A 20,185-nucleotide genomic window follows, 5' to 3' on the forward strand; every position below is an offset into this window, starting at 1 on the left:
CCTGCACCAATTTAGGCATGCAAAATGCCCTTGCACACAACTCTGGGCGTTCAGCGCCAGGTTGGTGCCCATTTTGGGCGTTCAACGCCCCTTTGCTGCCATTTCTGGCGTTGAACGCCAGAACCATGCTTGTTCTGGGCGTTCAGCGCCAGGATGCTCCCATTCTGGGCGTTCAGCGCCAGAACTATGCTCTGTTCTGGCGTTTGAACGCCAGACAGATGCTCCTCCAGGGTGTGATTTTTCTTCTGCTGTTTTTGATTCCGTTTTTGATTTTTTTGTTTATTTTGTGACTCCACATGATCATGAACCTAAGAAAACATGAAAAACAATAAAAATAAGAATTAGATAAACATTGGGTTGCCTCCCAACAAGCGCTTCTTTAATGTCAATAGCTTGACAGTGGGCTTTCATGGAGCCTCACAGATGTGCAGAGCTTTGTTGAGACTCTCCAACACCAAACTTAGAGTTTGGATATGGGAGTTCAACACCAAACTTAGAGTTTGGTTGTGGCCTCCCAACACCAAACTTAGAGTTTGACTGTGGGGGCTCTGGTTGACTCTGCTTGGAGAGAAGCTTTTTCTGCTTCCTCTCCATGGTTGCAGAGGGAGATCCTTGAGTTTTAAACACAAGGGAGTTCTCATTCCATTGAAGGAATATTTCATCTCTGTCAACATCAATCACAGCTCTTGCTGTGGCCAGGAAAGGTCTTCCTAGGATGATGGATTCATCCTCTTCCTTTCCAGTATCCAGGACTATGAAATCAGCAGGGATGTAAAGGCCTTCAACCTTTACTAACACGTCCTCTACTTGTCCATAAGCCTGTTTTCTAGAGCTGTCTGCCATCTCTAATGAGATTTTAGCAGCTTGCACCCCATAGATTCCCAGTTTCTCTATTACAGAGAGGGGCATGAGGTTTATTCCTGAACCAAGGTCACACAGAGCCTTAAAGATCATGGTGCCTATGGTACAGGGTATTATGAACTTTCTAGGATCCTGTCTCTTCTGAGGCAATGTCAGTTGATCCAGATCACTTAGTTCATTGATGAACAAGGGAGGTTCAACTTCCCAAGTATCAATGCCAAATAATTTGGCATTTAGCTTCATGATTGCACCAAGAAACTTGGCAGTTTGCTCTTCAGTAACATCCTCATTCTCTTCAGAAGAGGAATACTCATCAGAGCTCATGAAGGGCATAAGGAGGTTCAATGGGATCTCTATGGTCTCTAGATGGGCCTCAGAGTCCTTTGGTTTCTCAGAGGGAAGCTCCTTACTGATCACTGGACGTCCCAGGAGGTCTTCCTCCTTGGGATTCACATCTTCCACTCCACTTGTAGGTTCGGCCATGGTGCTTATGTCAATGGCCTTGCACTCTCCTTTTGGGTTCTCTTCTGTATTGCTTGGGAGAGTACTGGGAGGGATTTCAGTGATCCTTTTACTCAGCTGGCCCACTTGTGCTTCCAGATTTCTAATGGAAGATCTTGTTTCATTCATGAAACTTACAGTGGCCTTAGACAGATCAGAGACTAGATTTGCTAAATTAGAAGCATTTTGTTCAGAGTTCTCTGTCTGTTGCTGAGTTGATGATGGAAAAAGCTTGCTGTTGCTAAACCTGTTTCTTCCACCATTGTTAAAGCCTTGTTGAGGCTTTTGATCCTTCCATGAGAAATTTGGATGATTTCTCCATGATGAGTTATAGGTGTTTCCATAAGGTTCACCTAAGTAGTTCACCTCTGCTATTGCAGGGTTCTCAGGATCATAAGCTTCTTCTTCAGGAGAAGCCTCTTGAGTACTGTTGGATGCAGCTTGCATTCCATTCAGACTCTGAGAAATCATATTGACTTGCTGAGTCAATATTTTGTTCTGAGCCAATATGGCATTCAGAGTATCAACTTCAAGAACTCCCTTCTTCATAGGCGTCCCATTACTCACAGGATTCCTTTCAGAAGTGTACATGAACTGGTTATTAGCAACCATGTCAATGAGTTCTTGAGCTTCTGCAGGCGTTTTCTTTAGGTGAATGGATCCACCTGCAGAAGTGTCCAGTGACATCTTTGATAGCTCAGATAAACCATCATAGAATATATCCAGGATGGTCCATTCTGAAAGCATGTCAGAAGGACACTTTTTGGTCAACTGTTTGTATCTTTCCCAAGCTTCATAGAGGGATTCACCTTCTTTCTGTCTGAAGGTTTGAACATCAACTCTAAGCTTGCTCAGCTTTTGAGGAGGAAAGTACTTGGCTAAGAAAGCCGTGACCAGCTTATCCCAAGAGTTCAGGCTGTCTTTGGGTTGAGAATACAACCATAATCTAGCTCTGTCTCTTACAGCAAAAGGGAAAAGCATGAGCCTGTAGACTTCAGGATCTACTCCATTAGTCTTAACAGTATCACATATCTGCAAGAATTCAGTTAAGAACTAAAAAGGATCTTCAGATGGAAGTCCATGAAACTTGCAGTTCTGCTGCATCAGAGAAACTAATTGAGGTTTCAGCTCAAAATTGTTTGCTCCAATGGCAGGAATGGAGATGCTTCTTCCATGTAAATTGGAATTTGGTGCAGTAAAGTCACCAAGCATTCTCCTTGCATTGTTGTTGGGTTCGGCTGCCATCTCCTTTACTTGTTCGAAATTTTCAATCAAGTTGTCTCTGGATTGTTGTAATTTAGCTTCTCTTAATTTTCTCTTCAGAGTCCTTTCAGGTTCTGGATCAGCTTCAACAAGAATGCCTTTTTCTCTGTCCCTGCTCATAAGAAAGAGGAGAGAAAAAGAAAAGAAGAGGAATCCTCTATGTCACAGTAAAGAGGTTCCTTATTGTTAGTAGAAGAAAAGAAGAAGAAATTCGAACACAGATAGAGGAGGGGGTTCGAATTTGGTGATGATGTGAGGAAGAGATGTTAGTAGATGAATAAATAAGACGAGAGAGAAGGAGGGAATTTTCGAAAATTATTTTGAAAAAGAGTTAGTGATTTTCGAAAATGGTTTTTGAAAAATGTTAGTAATTTTCGAAAATTTTTGAAATAGAAAATAAAAATAATTAATTAATTAAAAAGAAATTTTGAAAAAGAGGGAAGATATTTTCGAAAATTAGAGAGAGAGAGGGTTAGTTAGGTAGTTTTGAAAAAGTTAAGAAACAAACAAAAAGTTAGTTAGTTAGTTGAAACAAATTTTGAAAAGATAAGAAGTTAGGAAGTTAGAAAAGATATTTTGAAAAGATATTTTTGAAAAAGATAAGATAAGAAGATATTTTTGAAAAGATATGATTGAAATTAGTTTTGAAAAAGATTTGATTTTTAAAATCTCAATTAATGACTTGATTCATAAGAAATCACAAGATATGATTCTAGAACTTAAAGTTTGAATCTTTCTTAACAAGTAAGTAACAAACTTCAAATTTTTGAATCAAAACATTAATTGTTTATGTTATTTTCGAAAATTTAATACAAAAATAAGAAAAAGATTTTTGAAAAATATTTTTGGAATTTTCGAAAACAACTAAGAATTTTGAAAAAGATTTGATTTTTGAAAAAGATTTTGAAAAAGATAAGATTTTCAAATTGAAAATTTGATTTGACTCATGAGAAACAATTTGATTTTTAAAAATTTTTGAAAAAGTCAACTCAAATTTTCGAATTTGATGAGAGAAAAAGGGAAAGATATTTTTTTGATTTTTGAATTTTTATGATGCAAGAGGAAAACACTAAAAAGATGCAATGCATGAAATTTTTAGATCAAAACATGTGATGCATGCAAGAATGCTATGAATGTCAAGATGAGCACCAAGAACACTATGAAGATTATGATGAACATCAAGAACACATTTTTAAAAAATTTTTAATGCAAAAAAAACATGCAAGACACCAAACTTAGAATTCTCTAATGCTTAGACATTAAGAATTCAAGAATGCATATGAAAAACATGAAAAGACACAAAACAAAAAATCATCAAGATCAAACAAGAAGGCTTACCAAGAACAACTTGAAGATCATGAAGAACACTATGAATGCATGATATTTTCGAAAAATGCAAGATGCATATGCAATTGACACCAAACTTATGATATGATGCAAGACTCAAACAAGAACACAGAAACAATATTTTTTATTTTTATGATTTTCTAATTTTTTTTTGGATTTTTTCAAAAATTTATTGAAAAGGGAAAATAAGGATTCCAAAATTTTTAATATGAATTCCAGGAATCTTGCATTCTTAGTCTAAAGCTTCAGTCCAGGAATTAGACATGGCTTTGCAGCCAGCCAGGCTTTAGCATGCTTCATGAAACACTAGAATTCATTCTTAAAAATTTTGAATAAAAAAATTTTTTTTTTGAAAACATTTTTATTATTTTTTTTTTTCGAAAACAGGTGAGAGAATTTTAGAATATATTTTTGAAAAATTTTTTTGAAAACAAAACGAAAAGAAAATTACCTAATCTGAGCAACAAGATGAACCGTCAGTTGTCCAAACTCAAACAATCCCCGGCAACGGCGCCAAAAACTTGGTGCACGAAATTGTGATGTCCAGGCTCAAACTATTCCTGGCACGTGAGCAACTTGGTACGCGTAATCGTGATTACACATTCATAATTTGTCACAACTTCGATACAACTAACCAGCAAGTGCACTGGGTCGTCCAAGTAATACCTTACGTGAGTAAGGGTCGAATCCCACGGAGATTGTTGGTATGAAGCAAGCTATGGTCACCTTGTAAATCTCAGTCAGGCAGATATAAAGTGATAATGGTGTTTTCGAATATTATATAATAAAATAGGGATAGAGATACTTATGTAAATCATTGGTAGGAATTTCAGATAAGCGAATGGAGATGCTTTTCATTCCTCTGAACCTCTGCTTTCCTGCTATCTTCATCCAATCAGTCTTACTCCTTTCCATGGCTGGCTTTATGTGATACATCACCACTGTCAATGGCTACTTTCGATCATCTCTTGGGAAAATGATCCAATGCCCTGTCACGGCACGGCTAATCGTCTGGAGGCATCACCCTTGTCAATGGCTTCATCCTATCCTCTCAGTGAATAATATGCTCACGCACCCTGCCACGGCACGGCTATTCATCTGTCGGTTCTCGATCATGCCGGAATAGGATTTACTATCCTTTTGCGTCTGTCACTAACGCCCTGCAATCGCGAGTTCGGAGCTCATCACAGTCATTCAATCATTGAATCCTACTCGGAATACCACAGACAAGGTTTAGACTTTCCGGATTCTCTTGAATGCCGCCATCATTCTAGCTTACGCCACGAAGATTCTGGTTAGGAGATCTAAGAGATATTCATTCTAGCTTATTTCATGTAGAACAGAAGTGTTTGTCAGGCACGCGTTCATAAGGGAGAAGGATGATGAGCGTCACACATAATCATCACCTTCATCACGTTCTTGGGTGCGAATGGATATCTTAGAAGCGAAATAAGAAGAATTGAATAGAAAACAGTAGTACTTTGCATTAATCTTTGAGGAACAGCAGAGCTCCACACCTTAATCTATGGAGTGTAGAAACTCTACCGTATGAAAATACATAAGTGAAGGTCCAGGCATGGCCGAGATGGCCAGCCCCCTAAGGCGTGATCAATAGTCTCCTAAGATGAACAATGGATTATAACTGAGACCAAAGATGGTCAAAAAGACGTCTAATACAATAGTAAGAGGTCCTATTTATAATAAACTAGTCACTAGGGTTTACATGAGTAAGTAATTGATGAATAAATCCACTTCCGGGGCCCACTTGGTGTGTGTTTGGGCTGAGCCTAAGTGTTGCACGTGCAGAGGCCATTTGTGGAGTTGAACGCCAGCTTTTGATCCATTTCTGGCGTTCAACTCTGGTTTTGGATCCTTTTCTGGCGCTGGACGCCAGATTTGGGTAGAAGGCTGGCGTTAAACGCCAGTTTACGTCGTCTATTCTTGGCCAAAGTATAGACTATTATATATTTATGGAAAGCCCTGGATGTCTACTTTCCAACGCAATTGGAAGCGCGCCATTTCGAGTTCTGTAGCTCCAGAAAATCCACTTTGAGTGCAGGGAGGTCAGAATCCAACAGCATCAGCAATCCTTTTTCAACCTCTGAATCTGATTTCTGCTCAAGTCTCTCAATTTCAGCCAGAAAATACCTGAAATCACAGAAAAACACACAAACTCATAGTAAAGTCCAGAAATGTGAATTTAACATAAAAACTAATGAAAACATCCCTAAAAGTAACTAGATCCTACTAAAAACATACTAAAAAACAATGTCAAAAAGCGTATAAATTATCCGCTCATCACCCTTCATGCTACCAAAGCCTTTATGGAGGAGGCTAAGTGGGAGTTCGACAGAATGAAGGGTTTGAAGGAGGAGCTCCAAGTGAAAGTGACCAATCTGGAGAAAGAGTTGGAGGGCGAAAAGGCTAGTTCTGTTGCTTTGGCAGCTTCTGTGAGGCTGGCTGAAGACACGGCATTGAGGCACAAGGATAGCTATGTCACGACCTACAGGGAAGTGATGCGTCTCAGGGAGGAGTTGGAGTCCGCTCGGGCTGATTATGCCGAGCTCCAGGGTCACCTTGTAGGCAGCGTAAATACTGCTTATGAGGACCTGAAGGAGCAGGTTCGGGTTCTTGCCCCCGAGCTTGACCTTACTCTCTTCAGCCTGGACAACGTTGTAAAGAACGGCAAGATTGTCCCTGGCGATCCTAAAGACGATGATGTTGAACCTCCTCCTGTGCTTGCTGCAAAAGCCTCTGTGGTGCCGACTTTTTCAGCTCCTTCAGCTGAGGTTGGTCATTCCGTGTCAGAACCTGATTGTCAGATCTTAAACTGGGATGATGGGACCGTGGATGCTGTGCCTCTTCAGACTCACCCTCCTTCACCCCGTGTTGATGCTACCGAGAAGCCTTCGGATCTTCAATGATTATGTGGATGTTTTGTGTAGATAGTCCGGCCTGTGGGCTTTTAAACTTTTTATTTTGTAAATGGTGGTTGCTTGACTTTAGTGGCTTTTCCGGGGGTTACCTGAAACTGTAGGTCGATCTCGGACGAGATCTTCTGTACTGGTCGGCGCTGATGTGTCCGGCAGGTGAGCGGCGGCCGGAGTTGTCGGGTCCGACTTGTTGATCTAGCTGCACTGCTGATCCTTTGTCATCGGAGGGTGGGGGGTACCTGCAAGAGACTCCGATGCTTAAGTTAGCACGGGTATTAAGCAGGTTTTTAGTAGAATCAGAGTATAAGTTATACCTGGGTGCTCCAGTGTATTTATAGTAGTTGTAGAGTGACCTTTCTAGATAAGATAAGTTAGTTATCTTATCTTATCTTTATCTTTGAGTTGAGGTCAGCTTATCTTCAAGGGAACCACCCTTATCTCTTATAGGCTCGAACGGCCTTTGGATTTGAGTCGTGTTCCTCTACTTAGGCCCTTTATGGGCGTTCCTGTCGACTTGGCCGATTTCTTTAAGAAGAAGTCGGTCTGCTTGACCTGAAGAGGTCGGTCGCTTTGTCGTCGATCATCCCAGGTCAGATAGCTCGACCCAGGGTATGAACAGTGCCCCTGCTTGAGCTCGGTCTTAAGGTCGAGTCCTTGACTTTGGTCCTTCTCGTAGCGAAGCCGAACTCAAGCATTTTGTCGACTCCTTTTTGTAGCAGCTTTTGAATGTAGAACGTTTTTCTCTAAAAGCGCGTGCTTTTATATCAGCGCTTTTTTGGGAACACAAGCGGTTTTAATATCCGCATTTAATTGGCATTTAATTGCCCCCACTCTCTCTTGGCTTTTATTTTGAATTTGTCGATCAAAAATGGTTTCTCTTCTTCGCTTCTTCTTCGTAACTTCTCCCTTTACTTTCTCACTTTCAACTTTTTCCTTTGATTTTTCTGAAGCCTCCGCCTGTAGCTTTCGCGTTTCAGCCTAGCGACGTTGCTTTGTGATTTTGCTTTTTCGTGGGGGAGGGGGTGATTCTGGATTTTGCCTTCCGCCTTTCTGCTTTTCTTTGCAGCTTTCTCTCATTTTCCCAGGTTTGGTTTTTCTTCCTCCCTCTACGCCATTTTTGTGTCTGTTTTGAGAAAGTTTTTATCTTAGTTGGAAAAAGTTTGGATCTTTCTACTTTTCGCTGTGCCTGATCACTGTAATTTCTTCGTCTTTTGCATGGTCTTTTTCGCTTTTCCTGTTGCTTGATACATTTAGGGCTTTTGCATGTTGTGAAATACTTTTGATTTTGAAGCTTTGGAATGATAATTTTGTTTGATCCTGAAAAAAGGTTGCATCTTCGACGATTTTTGCCTGGTATGTTTGATGTTTGTTTCTTGCTGATAGACTGTAGGAAGATGACTTTTTGTTTTGTTTGTGTTTTGTCTTTCTCCTATGAAAAATGCTTGCTGTTTGAGATCTTCTATTCTTGTTTGCGAGGTGCCGGAATGTAAGTAGATTTTCCTTGATACCTTGCTTTGTTATTTCCTCCAAAGGATGCCCCAGGACTTTCAGTTTGAGTCTTGGGGTTTTTCCTTTTCTGTGTATTCGCCCGTCGAGATGTTTTTTGAGTAATTCGTTTTTCTTTTCTTTTTGTAGGATTTAGTTGGCCTCATGTCTTCCCAAAATAACATTGTAGAGATGCCTTCCCAGGTTCCTGAGAGTATAGCCAATTGGGTGGACTCGATGGTTCTTATGTGTGTCTCTCTGGCTGATTCTGAGTTTTGTGCGCAGCTTAGGCAATTTCATAGTGTTTGTAGTAATCCCAGTGATGAGAAGAACTATGAGCTTGTCCCTCCCTCTTCTGACGAGAGAGTCTGCTTTTCTACTCGGGTTGTTGATGATCGCCCTTTCTTTTATGTTTATGATTTTTTCTTCGGTCAGCTGGGTATCACCCTTCCTTTTACTCAATTTGAAACCGACCAGTTATGGTTCTGTAATGTTGCCCCCTCTCAACTTCACCCCAATTCCTGGGGTTTCATGAAAATTTTCCAATTGTTGTGCAATGGTTTTGGTATTCCTGCTTCCCAATCTCTCTTTTTCTATCTGTTTGTCTTGACTAAGCCCGGTGTGGTAAAAAAGAAGTCGGCTTGGGTCTCCTTTCGTTCTACCCAGGGAAAGAAGGTCTTTTCCATGTTTGACGAGTCATTCTGTGATTTTAAAAACTACTTTTTCAAGGTCCGAGCTATTGAAGGAGCTCGGCCCTTCTTTTTGGATGAAAATGACGAACCTGCTTTTCCCTTGGAATGGCAAAAAGATGTGAGGGTCTCCAGATATGCATGGGAAATGTTGGATGAGGCTGAGCGAGCTTTTGTGACTGTCTTGGAAGAACGCTGGGGTCAACCTCCCTATCTTGACACAAAGAAATTTCTAACCAATCCTTCTCTTCTTCAAACTGAACTGGGTATCTTGTGTTTCCTTTATTATCTGTTTATGTTGCTTGTAGCTGTCTTTCCGACTTATCCGACTTGTAGCTTAATTTCTGTTTTATTTGCAGAGGCAATGAAGAATAATGAATCCATGAAAGCTTTTAAGAGGGCGCAGAGGGCGACTGCTGCCAGAAATATTGCGGCCAAGGCGGCTGGGGAGGGGTCCTCCCAAGTGCGGTGCCGAGTTTTCCTGGGGTGAAGAAGGTGATCTCTACCCCCGGAGTCTGTTTGGTGGATCCTCACCCCACTTCTGCCGCTCCATCTGTTGCTCCTCCCAATAAAAAACAAAAAACATCTGAGCCCTTCGACCTCGATGCTCCTGATTTTAATGCCATTGAATTTGTGGATCAGCAAATCGGTCCCTATGGCGCCCTCTCCATGGATGATGTGTCCATCCTCCATCACTTGGAATTTATGGCCCAAAATCACGTAAAGATGGTGTATATGGCAGCTGCCATATATCGGACTGCTCAGAATCTCCCTCTCCATGCCACTAAAGCGTTTATGGAGGAGGCAAAACAAGAGTTTGATCGGATGAGGGAGTTGAAGGAGGAACTTGAGATAAGGGTAGCCAAGCTGGAGAAGGACTTAGAGAACGAGAAGGCGAGTTCTCAATCACTGGCAGCTTCTTTGAGGTTGGCTGAGGACACAGCCATGATAAATAAGGATAGTTACGTTACATCCTATCGGGAGATGATGCGCCTGAGGGGGGAGCTCGACAATGTCCGGGAAGATTATTCTGAGCTCCAAAGTCATCTCGTTGGCAGCGTGACTGCTGCTTACGAGAACTTGAAGGAGCAAGTTCGGGTCATTGCTCCCGAGGCCAATCTCACCCCCTTTAGCCTGGATAACATTGTCAGGGATGGCAAGATTGTTCCTGATGATGAGGATGATGATGATGAGGTTGCTCCTCCCCCTGCGTCCTCTGCCAAAGTGTCGACCTCCTTTGCTCCTTTGGTTGCGCCTGACTCGGATTGCCAAATTCTGAACCGGGAGGATGGAACTGTGGATGCTGTGCCGATTCAAACTCGTCCTCCTTCTCCTTGTCCTGATGCTGCTAAGAAGGCTCCTGATGTTTGCTGATCCTTTTCTAGATATGTAGTTGGCCCGGCTTGTGGGCTTTAAAACTTTTTATTTAATTGCTGACATTTCCTGGTTGCTTCTTTAGCAACTTTTTACTATTTTGAAAAACAAAAGGTAGCTCGCTATCCCTTCACGGTAGATTTTGGTGGCCTTCCGGGCCTTATAACTTTTATAGAGTAAAAGAAGTAGTTTTTTGACTTGGCATTTTTTCCGTTTTCTACTGATGCTTGAAATCTTGCATCTCGACTTCCTCAGATTGCTTTGTTTTATTGTTTGTAGCTTGGATCCTTTGAGGTTGTGACTTATGGGTCCAACTTGTTTCTCGGTGGTTCTTTTGCGCTGGTCCCCTTTTAAGTTATTTCTGTAATCCTCTTTCTTGGACCTTTGTCAGGTCTCTTTTCGGGGATTGCTTTTATAACTTGTTTGTAGGAGATCGACTTCGCTAGGTCGATCTCTTTCTAGGTTATTTTTGTAATCCTCTTTCCTGGACCTTTGTCAGGTCTCATTCAGGGATTACTTTTATAACCTTTTCTTTTTGTAGGAGATCGACTTCATTAGGTCGATCTCTTTCTAGGTTATTTTTGTAATCCTCTTTCTTGGACCTTTGTCAGGTCTCTTTCAGGGATTACTTTTATAACCTTTTCTTTTTGTAGGAGATCGACTTCATTAGGTCGATCTCTTTCTAGGTTATTTTTGTAATCCTCTTTCTTGGACCTTTGTCAGGTCTCTTTCAGGGATTACTTTTATAACTTTTTCTTTTTGTAGGAGATCGACTTCATTAGGTCGATCTCTTTCTAGGTTATTTTTGTAATCCTCTTTCTTGAACCTTTGTTAGGTCTCTTTCAGGGATTACTTTTATAACCTTTTTATTTTGGGCTGACTTTGTTAGGTCGAGCCCTTCTAAGTTAAAGTAATCCTCTTTAATAGGGTTGGCCAGACCTCTTTCCAGGGTTTACTTATAGCTTGGGTTGACTTGGTCCGACTTCTGGACGTCGGCCAGTCTTTAAGTTATTATTTTAGCTATCCGTAAGACCTCGTCAGGTTCTTTTTGGATTGCTTTCGATAACTTCTTACATTATTCTGTGTTCATCTTTGCTGATTTGTAGAAAGTGGTTGTCATCGTTAGATCGTCTTTTGGGTGAATCGCGTTTTCACCTTTATCGGACGGTTATCTTTATCGTGATCGTGCAGTGAAATCCTTTTTTTCACTTTCTGCCGATCTGTTGCTTTATAATCGGACGATGAATACTTCAGATTAATGCGTCTTGAGATCTTGTAGAATATCTAAATATATTTTATTCAAAGGAAAGTGCAAATATATACATGTGGGAATTTTTTCATCCCTTTAAGTCGGATAGTGTATGGGTCTCAACTTGGTGCCTCATTAAAAAACCTTTTCAAGAAAAAGAGTGCATCCAATAATGAGATCTGTTACCTTCCTAACTGTAGTACCTTCTTAGGTTGCAAGCGTGCCATGATCTGGGAAGCTCTCGTCCATCGAGATCGGACAGTCTGTAGTAGCCCTTCCCAAGTACTTCTACAACTCGGTAGGGTCCCTTCCAGTTTGCTGCCAGCTTTCCTTCTCCTGGTCGAGTTGTTCCAATATCATTTCGGATTAGGATGAGATCGTTTTCTGTGAAACTTCTCGGCACTACCCTTTGATTATATATGGAAGCCATTCGGCGCTTTAGAGCTTCTTCCCTGATCCGAGCTCTTTCTTGGATTTCAGGTAGTAGGTCGAGCTCTTCCCTCTGAAGTTGGGAGTTTGCTCCCTCATTGTAATGAACTACTCTAGGCGATCCTTCCTCAATTTCTACTGGAATCATTGCCTCTATTCCGTATGCTAACCGGAAGGGGGATTCCTTCGTGGTGGAATGTGGCGTCGTTCGATATGCCCATAGGACCTGTGGAAGCTCTTCTGCCCAAGCTCCTTTTGCATCTTGTAATCTCCGTTTTAACCCGGCCAATATGACTTTGTTGGCAGCTTCGGCCTGTCCATTGGCTTGTGGATGTTCAAAGGAGGTGTACTGATGCTTTATATTTAAGTCGGCTACTAGTTTTCTAAAGCCTGCATCTGTGAATTGAGTGCCGTTGTCTGTGGTTATTGAATATGGAACCCCGAACCTTGTGACGATGTTTCTATATAGGAATTTCTGGCTTCTTTGGGCAGTGGCATTGGCTAGGGGCTCTGCCTCGATCCACTTTGTGAAATAGTCTACCCCTACTATAAGAAATTTAACTTGTCCTGACCCCCTAGGGGAAGGGGCCGAGAAGGTCGAGCCCCCACCTTGCAAACGGCCAAGGTGAAGTTACGCTGATGAGCTATGATGTGAAAGTTGGCATGTTTCTGACATGGTGGGCATGTCTTTACAAATTCTGTAGCTTCTTTCTGTAGAGTTGGCCAATAAAACCCCGCCCGGAGTACTTTTTTTGGCGAGAGCTCGTGCTCCGAGATGATTGCCACAAATGCTGTCGTGTACTTCTTCTAACACTTCCTTTGTGTGGGAGGTCAGTACGCATTTCAGTAATGGTACTGAGATCCCTCTTTTGTACAGGGTGTTGTTTATAATGGTGTAGTACTGTGCCTCCCTTTTAGCCTCTTTGCCTCATTTTCTTTTGTGGGGAGTGTTCCTGCTCTGAGGTAGTTGATTATGGGGGTCATCCATCCTTGGTCCTGGCTTGTTATGGCTAGGACTTTTTCTTCTTCCGAGATTGACGGGTTCTGTAACATTTCCTGGATGAGACTTCTATTGTTGCCCCCTGGTTTGGTGCTGGCTAGTTTCGAGAGTGCGTCAGCTCGGGCATTTTGTTTGCGGGGTATGTGGCAGATCTTATATTCCCCGATTTGTCCGAGTTGTTCCTTGGTTTTATCCAAATACTTTTTCATGGTGGGATCTTTGGCTTGGTAGCTCCCTGTTATTTGTGATGTGACCACTTGTGAATCACTGTAGATGTTGAGTTTTTGAGCTCCAATCTCCAGCTTCAAACCAGCTAACAATGCTTCATATTCTGCCTGGTTATTTGAGGCCGGGAACCCGAACTTGAGGGAGAGCTCAACTTGGGTTCCTTGGTTGCTTTCTATTATCACGCCTACGCCGCTTCCAGTTTTATTTGAAGAACTGTCCACATATAGATTCCATTCTGTGGGGGTTTCCAGGGCATATGTGAATTCTGCGATAAAGTTGGCCATATACTGTGATTTGATGGACGTTCGAACTTCATATTGGAGGTCGAACTCTGATAACTCGACTGCCCATTGTAGAATTCTGCCTGCTAAATCTATTTTCTGTAATATTCCTTTTATGGGCTGATTTGTTTGAACCTTAATGGTGTGAGCTTGGAAGTACGGGCGGAGTCGTCGAGATGTTAGAATAAGAGTGTAGGCGAATTTTTCTATTTTCTGGTAGTTCAACTCGGATCCCTGTAGTGCTTTGCTAATGAAGTAGACGGGTTGCTGCCCACTTTCGTCTTCTCTGACTAGTGCTGAGGCTATCGCCCGGTTTCCTACAGCGAGATATAATATGAATGGTTCTCCTTCTCGTGGTCGAGAGAGGATAGGTGGCTGTCCTAAGAACTTCTTAAAGTCTTGGAAGGCTTGCTCACATTCTGTCGTCCATTCGAACTGCCTTCCCTTTCTTAAAGTAGCATAGAAGGGGAGAGATCTTATCGCAGCTCCTGCTAAGAATCGGGATAGGGCGGCCAATCTCCCGTTGAGTTGCTGTACTTCTTTGACACAGGTTGGGCTCTTCATGTTGAGTATGGCCTGACATTTGTCTGGATTTGCTTCAATTCCTCTTTGTGTGAGCATGAAACCTAAGAATTTGCCTGCTTCTACTGCAAAGGTGCATTTCGCGGGGTTGAGTCGCATGTCATGCTTTCTTATGGTGTCGAACACTTGGGCCAGGTCGGACAATAGTGTCTCTTCACTTTGTGTTTTTATTAGCATGTCGTCCACGTAGACTTCCATGGTCTTTCCGATGTGATCTGAGAAGACTTTATTCATTAGCCTTTGATAAGTAGCTCCTGCGTTCTTGAGACCGAAAGGCATCACAATGTAGCAGTAGTTTGCTTTTGGTGTTAGGAACGAAGTTTTTTCTTGATCTGGTGGATACATGGGGATCTGATTGTATCCTGAGTATGCGTCCATAAACGAGAGATATTTATATCCGGAAGAAGCGTCTACCAGAGCGTTGATATTTGGGAGTGGATATGGATCTTTTGGACAAGCTTTGTTGAGATCGGTGTAATCGGTGCACATTCGCCACTTCCCATTTGATTTTTTTACCAAGACAACGTTGGCTAGCCATAGTGGATATTTGACTTCTCTTATGAATCGTGCTTCCAGTAGTGCCTGTACTTGTTCTTCCACAGCTTGGGACAGCTCTGGCCCAAGTTTTCTTCGTCTCTGCTGTATCGGCCGAGATCTTGGATAGACTGCTAACTTATGACACATTATCTTAGGGTCTATGCCTGGCATGTCCGCGGCTTTCCACGCGAAGAGATCGACATTATCTCGTAAGAATTGTATTAGTAATTCCTTTGAATCTCCTTTTAAGATTGTGCCGATATTAGTTGTTTTTTCCGAGGTGTCCCCGATCTGGATCTTTTCTATCTCATCCTCTGGCTGGGGACGAAGTTCTTCTCATCGTTGAACTCCGCCTAGCTCAATTGTGTGGAACGCTTCTCCTTTGCCTCTGAGGTTTAGGCTTTCGTTGTAACAGCGATGTGCCATCTTTTGATCTGCTTTTATCGTGGCTATCCCATTTGGTGTTGGGAATTTCATACATAGGTGTGGGGTCGAGACTATTGCGCCGAGTTGGTTGAGTGTTGTCCGACCTATGAGAGCATTGTAAGCTGAACTTACATCAACCACGATGTAGTCTATTTTGAGGGTCCTGGATTGGTTCCCTTTTCCGAAGGTTGTATGTAGCGGTATGTATCCTAGTGGTTGAACCGGGGTGTCTCCTAATCCGAACAGACTGTTTGGATATGCTTGAAGTTCTTTTTCTTCTAAGCCGAGTTTATCAAAGGCTGTTTTGAATAAGATGTCGGCAGAACTCCCTTGATCTATTAAGGTGCGGTGTAGGTTGGCGTTTGCTAATATGATGGTGATGACCATGGGATCGTCGTGTCCTGCGATGATGCCGGATGCGTCTTCTTTTGTGAATGTTATTGCCGGGATGTTGAGTGCTTCCTCCTCTCCTTCGACATGATATACTTCTTTGAGATATCTTTTGCAAGAGGATTTGGAGATCCCGCCTGCTGTGAATCCGCCATGTATCATGTGGACATGTCTTTCTGGTGTCCGAGGTGATCGTTCTGTTCGTTCAGTATCTTCATCCCTTCGTCTCTTTCTTTGATCATCATCTCGGGTGGCCAGGAATCGATCTAACTTTCCTTCTCTCACCAATTTTTCTATGATGTTTTTTAAGTCGAAACATTCGTTTGTGGAGTGTCCTCGGACTCGATGGTATTCACAATATTCCTTCCGGTTTTCTCCTCCCTTTTTGCCTTTGAGTGGCCGTGCTGGGGGGATTTTTTCTGTATGGCTGACTTATTTGTATATCTCGACCAGGGATGTCCTGAGAGGAGTGTAATTATGGTATTTTTTGATTTTCTCCCCTTGTCGATCTTCTTTTCTCTTGGATTCCTTGTCTCTGTCTTGGTAGGAGGCCCCTGATTTTGAGGTTTCTCCTAACCGAGCGTTTTCTTCCATGTTGATGTATTTTTCTGCTTGTTCCTGTACTTCATCCAAGGAGGTCGGGTACTTTTTCGATATAGATTGGCTGAAAGGTCCTTCTCGTAGGCCGTTGATGAATCCCATGATGGCGGCCTCTGTTGGTAAGCTTTGTATGTCCATGCATGTTTTGTTGAATCTTTCCATGTAGTTGCGGAGGCTCTCCCGATCTCCTTGCTTGATCCCTAGCAAGCTGGCGGCGTGCTTGGCTTTATCCTTCTGGATGGAGAATCTGGCTAGGAACTTTTTGGCCAGGTCGTCAAAGTTTGAGATAGACTTTGGAGGTAAGTTGTCGAACCATCTGATTGCTGTCTTCGTGAAAGTTGTTGGAAAAGCTTTGCAGCGAACGGCATCTGAGGCGTCGGTGAGGTACATTCTGCTTCTGAAATTGCTGAGATGATGGTTGGGATCTGTGGTGCCGTCATATAAAATCATATCCGGGAGTTTGAAGTCTTTTGGAATTTTGGTTTTCATAATTTCCCTGGTGAATGGATCTTGTTCTTTGCGTGAATTTTCCTCAGGAACAGTCCGAGGAGCTTTCGATTTGAGGTCTGTTTCTAATTGCTGTAGTTTTTCTTCCAATTCGCGACGTCGCCGTACCTCTCTTTGTAGATCCTTTCCGATCTCTCGTTGTTGTTGGGTTTCTTTCTCAAGTTGCTTTAAGCGATCTTGAAGCGCTTCTATTGCTCCCGGATTTGATGAATTTTTGTCCCCGTTAGATTCCAGGGTATCTTTCAGTATAGTGTCCGCGTTTTTGTGCGGCATTCTATCCTCGAGATCTGAATCGTGGTCGTTGTCATGGTCGTCCTCCATGGTGATGGGATGACTTCCAGGTCCCCGGCAATGGCGCCAATGTTCCGGGAGTTACCTAAAACTGTAGGTCGATCTCGGACGAGATCTTCTGTACTGGTCGGCGCTGATGTGTCCGGCAGGTGAGCGGCGGCCGGAGTTGTCGGGTCCGACTTGTTGATCTAGCTACACTGCTGATCCTTTGTCACCGGAGGGTGGGGGATACCTGCAAGAGACTCCGATGCTTAAGTTAGCACGGGTATTAAGCAGGTTTTTAGTAGAATCAGAGTATGACTTATACCTGGGTGCTCCAGTGTATTTATAGTAGTTGTAGAGTGACCTTTCTAGATAAGATAAGTTAGTTATCTTATCTTATCTTTATCTTTGAGTTGAGGTCAGCTTATCTTCAAGGGAACTGCCCTTATCACTTATAGGCTCGGACGGCCTTTGGATTTGGGTCGTGTTCCTCTACTTGGGCCCTTTATGGGCGTTCCTGTCAATTTGGCCGATTTCTTTAAGAAGAAGTCGGTCCGCTTGACCTGAAGAGGTCGGTCGCTTTGTCGTCGATCATCCCAGGTCGGATAGCTCGACTCAGGGTATGAACAGTGGCCCATGCAGGTTTCATTTATTATTATATCTTGTGTTTTTCCTGATATATCTGGCTGCATCTGCTTGACACCTTTTCGGGCTTTTTGAGAGTGTTGGAGCCTTATTGTCCGTCCTCTTTGGATTGCCCTTGTTTTTTCGTACTTGTGGCTTGATTCCTTTTAGGTTATGTATCCTTGGGTCCAACTTGTATGTCGGCCACCTCACCTTGGCCTGAAGTTATTTCTAGTAATCCGTTCTGTTTGGACCTTTGTGAGATCTCTTGTTGGGAGTTACTTTATATAACGTTAAGGTTTTTGGGAGGCTGACTTAGTCTTTTCTAAGTTACTTCCAGTAATCCTCTTTCTTGGACCTTCGTCGGGTCTCTTTCAGGGATTTACTTTTTATAACTTGTTCGTGGGAGGCCGACTTCTTTATGTCGGTCTCTTCTAAGTTATTTTTAGTAATTCTCTTTCTTGGACCTTCGTCAGGTCTCTTTCAGGGATTTACTTTTTATAACTTGTTTGTGGGAGGCCGACTTCTTTATGTCGGTCTCTTCTAAGTTATTTTTAGTAATCCTCTTTCTTGGACCTTTGTCAGGTCTCTTTCAGGGATTTACTTTTTATAACTTGTTTGTGGGAGGCCGACTTCTTTATGTCGGTCTCTTCTAAGTTATTTTTAATAATCCTCTTTCTTGGACCTTCGTCAGGTCTCTTTCAGGGATTTACTTTTCATAACTTGTTTGTGGGAGGCCGACTTCTTTATGTCGGTCTCTTCTAAGTTATTTTTAGTAATCCTCTTTTTTAATGCTGGCCAGGCCTCTTTCCAGGGATTGTCTTTTTATAACTTGAGTTATTGTGGTCGACTGGTCCGACTTTTTTTACGTCGGCCTGTCTTTTAAGTTATTTTTAGCAACCCATTTTGTTAAGACCTCGTCAGGTCCTTTTTATGGATCACTTTCGATAACTTCTTGCATTATTCTGTTTTGTCGCTTTTTTCACCTTTGCCGATTTTTTAGGTTTGATTCCTGTTCGGTCGACCTTTTGATGATTTTTTTCACCTTCTTTGGTCTTTTATTGTGGTCGGATAGTGAATTTGATCTTCACTTTCTGCCGATCTCGTAGCTTTGTAATCGGGCAATGAATCTTTTAGCGTTTCAGACTAATGCGTCTTGAGAATTTTGTAGAAAATGCAGATGTATACATGTGGGAGTTTTATCCCTCTAAGTCGGGTAATTTGTAGATCTTGGCTTGGCACCTCATTAAAAAACCTTTTCAAGAAAAAGGGTGCACCTTATCCTAAGATTTTATTACCTCTAACTGTAGTATCTTCTTAAGTTGCAGGCGTGCCATGACCTAGGAAGCTCTCTCCCTTCGAGTTCGGACAGTCTGTAGTAGCCCTTTCCAAGTACTTCTATGACTCGGTAGGGTCCTTTCCGGTTTGCTGCCAGCTTTCCTTCTCCAGGTCGGGTTGTTCCGATATCATTTCGGATTAGGATGAGGTCGTTTTCATCAAAACCTCATGGCACTACCTTTTGATTGTATCTTGAAGCCATTCGACATTTCAGTGCCTCTTCCCTTATCTGAGCTCTTTCTCGAATTTCCGGAAGTAGGTCGAGTTCTTCCCTTTGAAGTTGGGAGTTGGCTTCTTCACTATAGTGAATCACTCTGGGCGATCCTTCTTCGACCTCCACTGGGATCATTGCCTCTGTTCCATAGGCTAGTCGGAAAGGTGATTCCTTTGTGGTCGAGTATGGGGTTGTCCGATATGCCCATAGGACTTGTGGGAGCTCGTCGGCCCAAGCTCCCTTTGCCTCCTGTAATCTCTGTTTTAGCCCAGCCAATATGACTTTGTTGGCAGCTTCAGCTTATCCATTGGCCTGGGGATGTTCTACGGAAGTGAATTGGTGTTTTATGTTCATATCGGCCACCAACTTTCTGAACCCTGCATCTGTGAATTGGGTGCCATTGTCTGTGGTGATGGAGTATGGAACTCCAAATCTTGTGACAATGTTTCTATATAGGAATTTTTGACTTCTTTGAGCCATGGCGTTAGCTAAGGGTTCTGCCTTGGTCCACTTTGTGAAGTAGTCTACCCCTACTATGAGGAATTTGACTTGTCCCGATCCCTTAGGGAAAGGTCCGAGAAGGTCGAGTCCCCATTTTATGAATGGCCAAGGTGAGGTTACGCTGATGAGTTCCTCTGGTGGGGCGATATGGAAGTTGGCATGTTTTTGACATGGTGGACATGTCTTTACAAATTCTATGGCTTCCTTTTGTAGAGTTGGCCAATAAAATCCTACCCGGAGTACCTTTTTGGTGAGTGCCTGTGTTCCGAGATGATTTCCACAGATGCCGCTATGTACTTCTTCTAAAACTTTCTTTGTGTTGGAAGTCGGCACGCATTTTAACAATCGTATCGAAATCCCCCTTTTGTATAGGGTATTGTTTATGATGGTGTAGTATTGTGCTTTCCGTTTTAACCTCTTTGCCTCCTTTTCATCTGTAGGGAGTGTTTCTGTTTTGAGGTAGTTAATTATGGGAGTCATCTATCCTTAATCCTGACCTGCTATGGTTAGGACTTTTTTTGCTTCCGAGATTGACGGGTTTTTCAGCATCTCT

General features: G+C 42.5%; 1 non-coding gene across 1 annotated transcript; it reads left to right on the forward strand.

Annotated features, from left to right (window-relative positions):
• The first annotated feature begins 2,103 nt into the window (after positions 1–2,103).
• LOC112724339 (small nucleolar RNA R71) lies at positions 2,104–2,211 on the forward strand. The gene has a single exon (XR_003163506.1). It is a non-coding gene; the product is annotated as a small nucleolar RNA R71 (small nucleolar RNA).
• Positions 2,212–20,185: the final 17,974 nt, after the last annotated feature.

The sequence above is a fragment of the Arachis hypogaea genome, chromosome 11 (genome assembly GCF_003086295.3).
Source record: "Arachis hypogaea cultivar Tifrunner chromosome 11, arahy.Tifrunner.gnm2.J5K5, whole genome shotgun sequence".
NCBI lineage: Eukaryota > Viridiplantae > Streptophyta > Magnoliopsida > Fabales > Fabaceae > Arachis > Arachis hypogaea.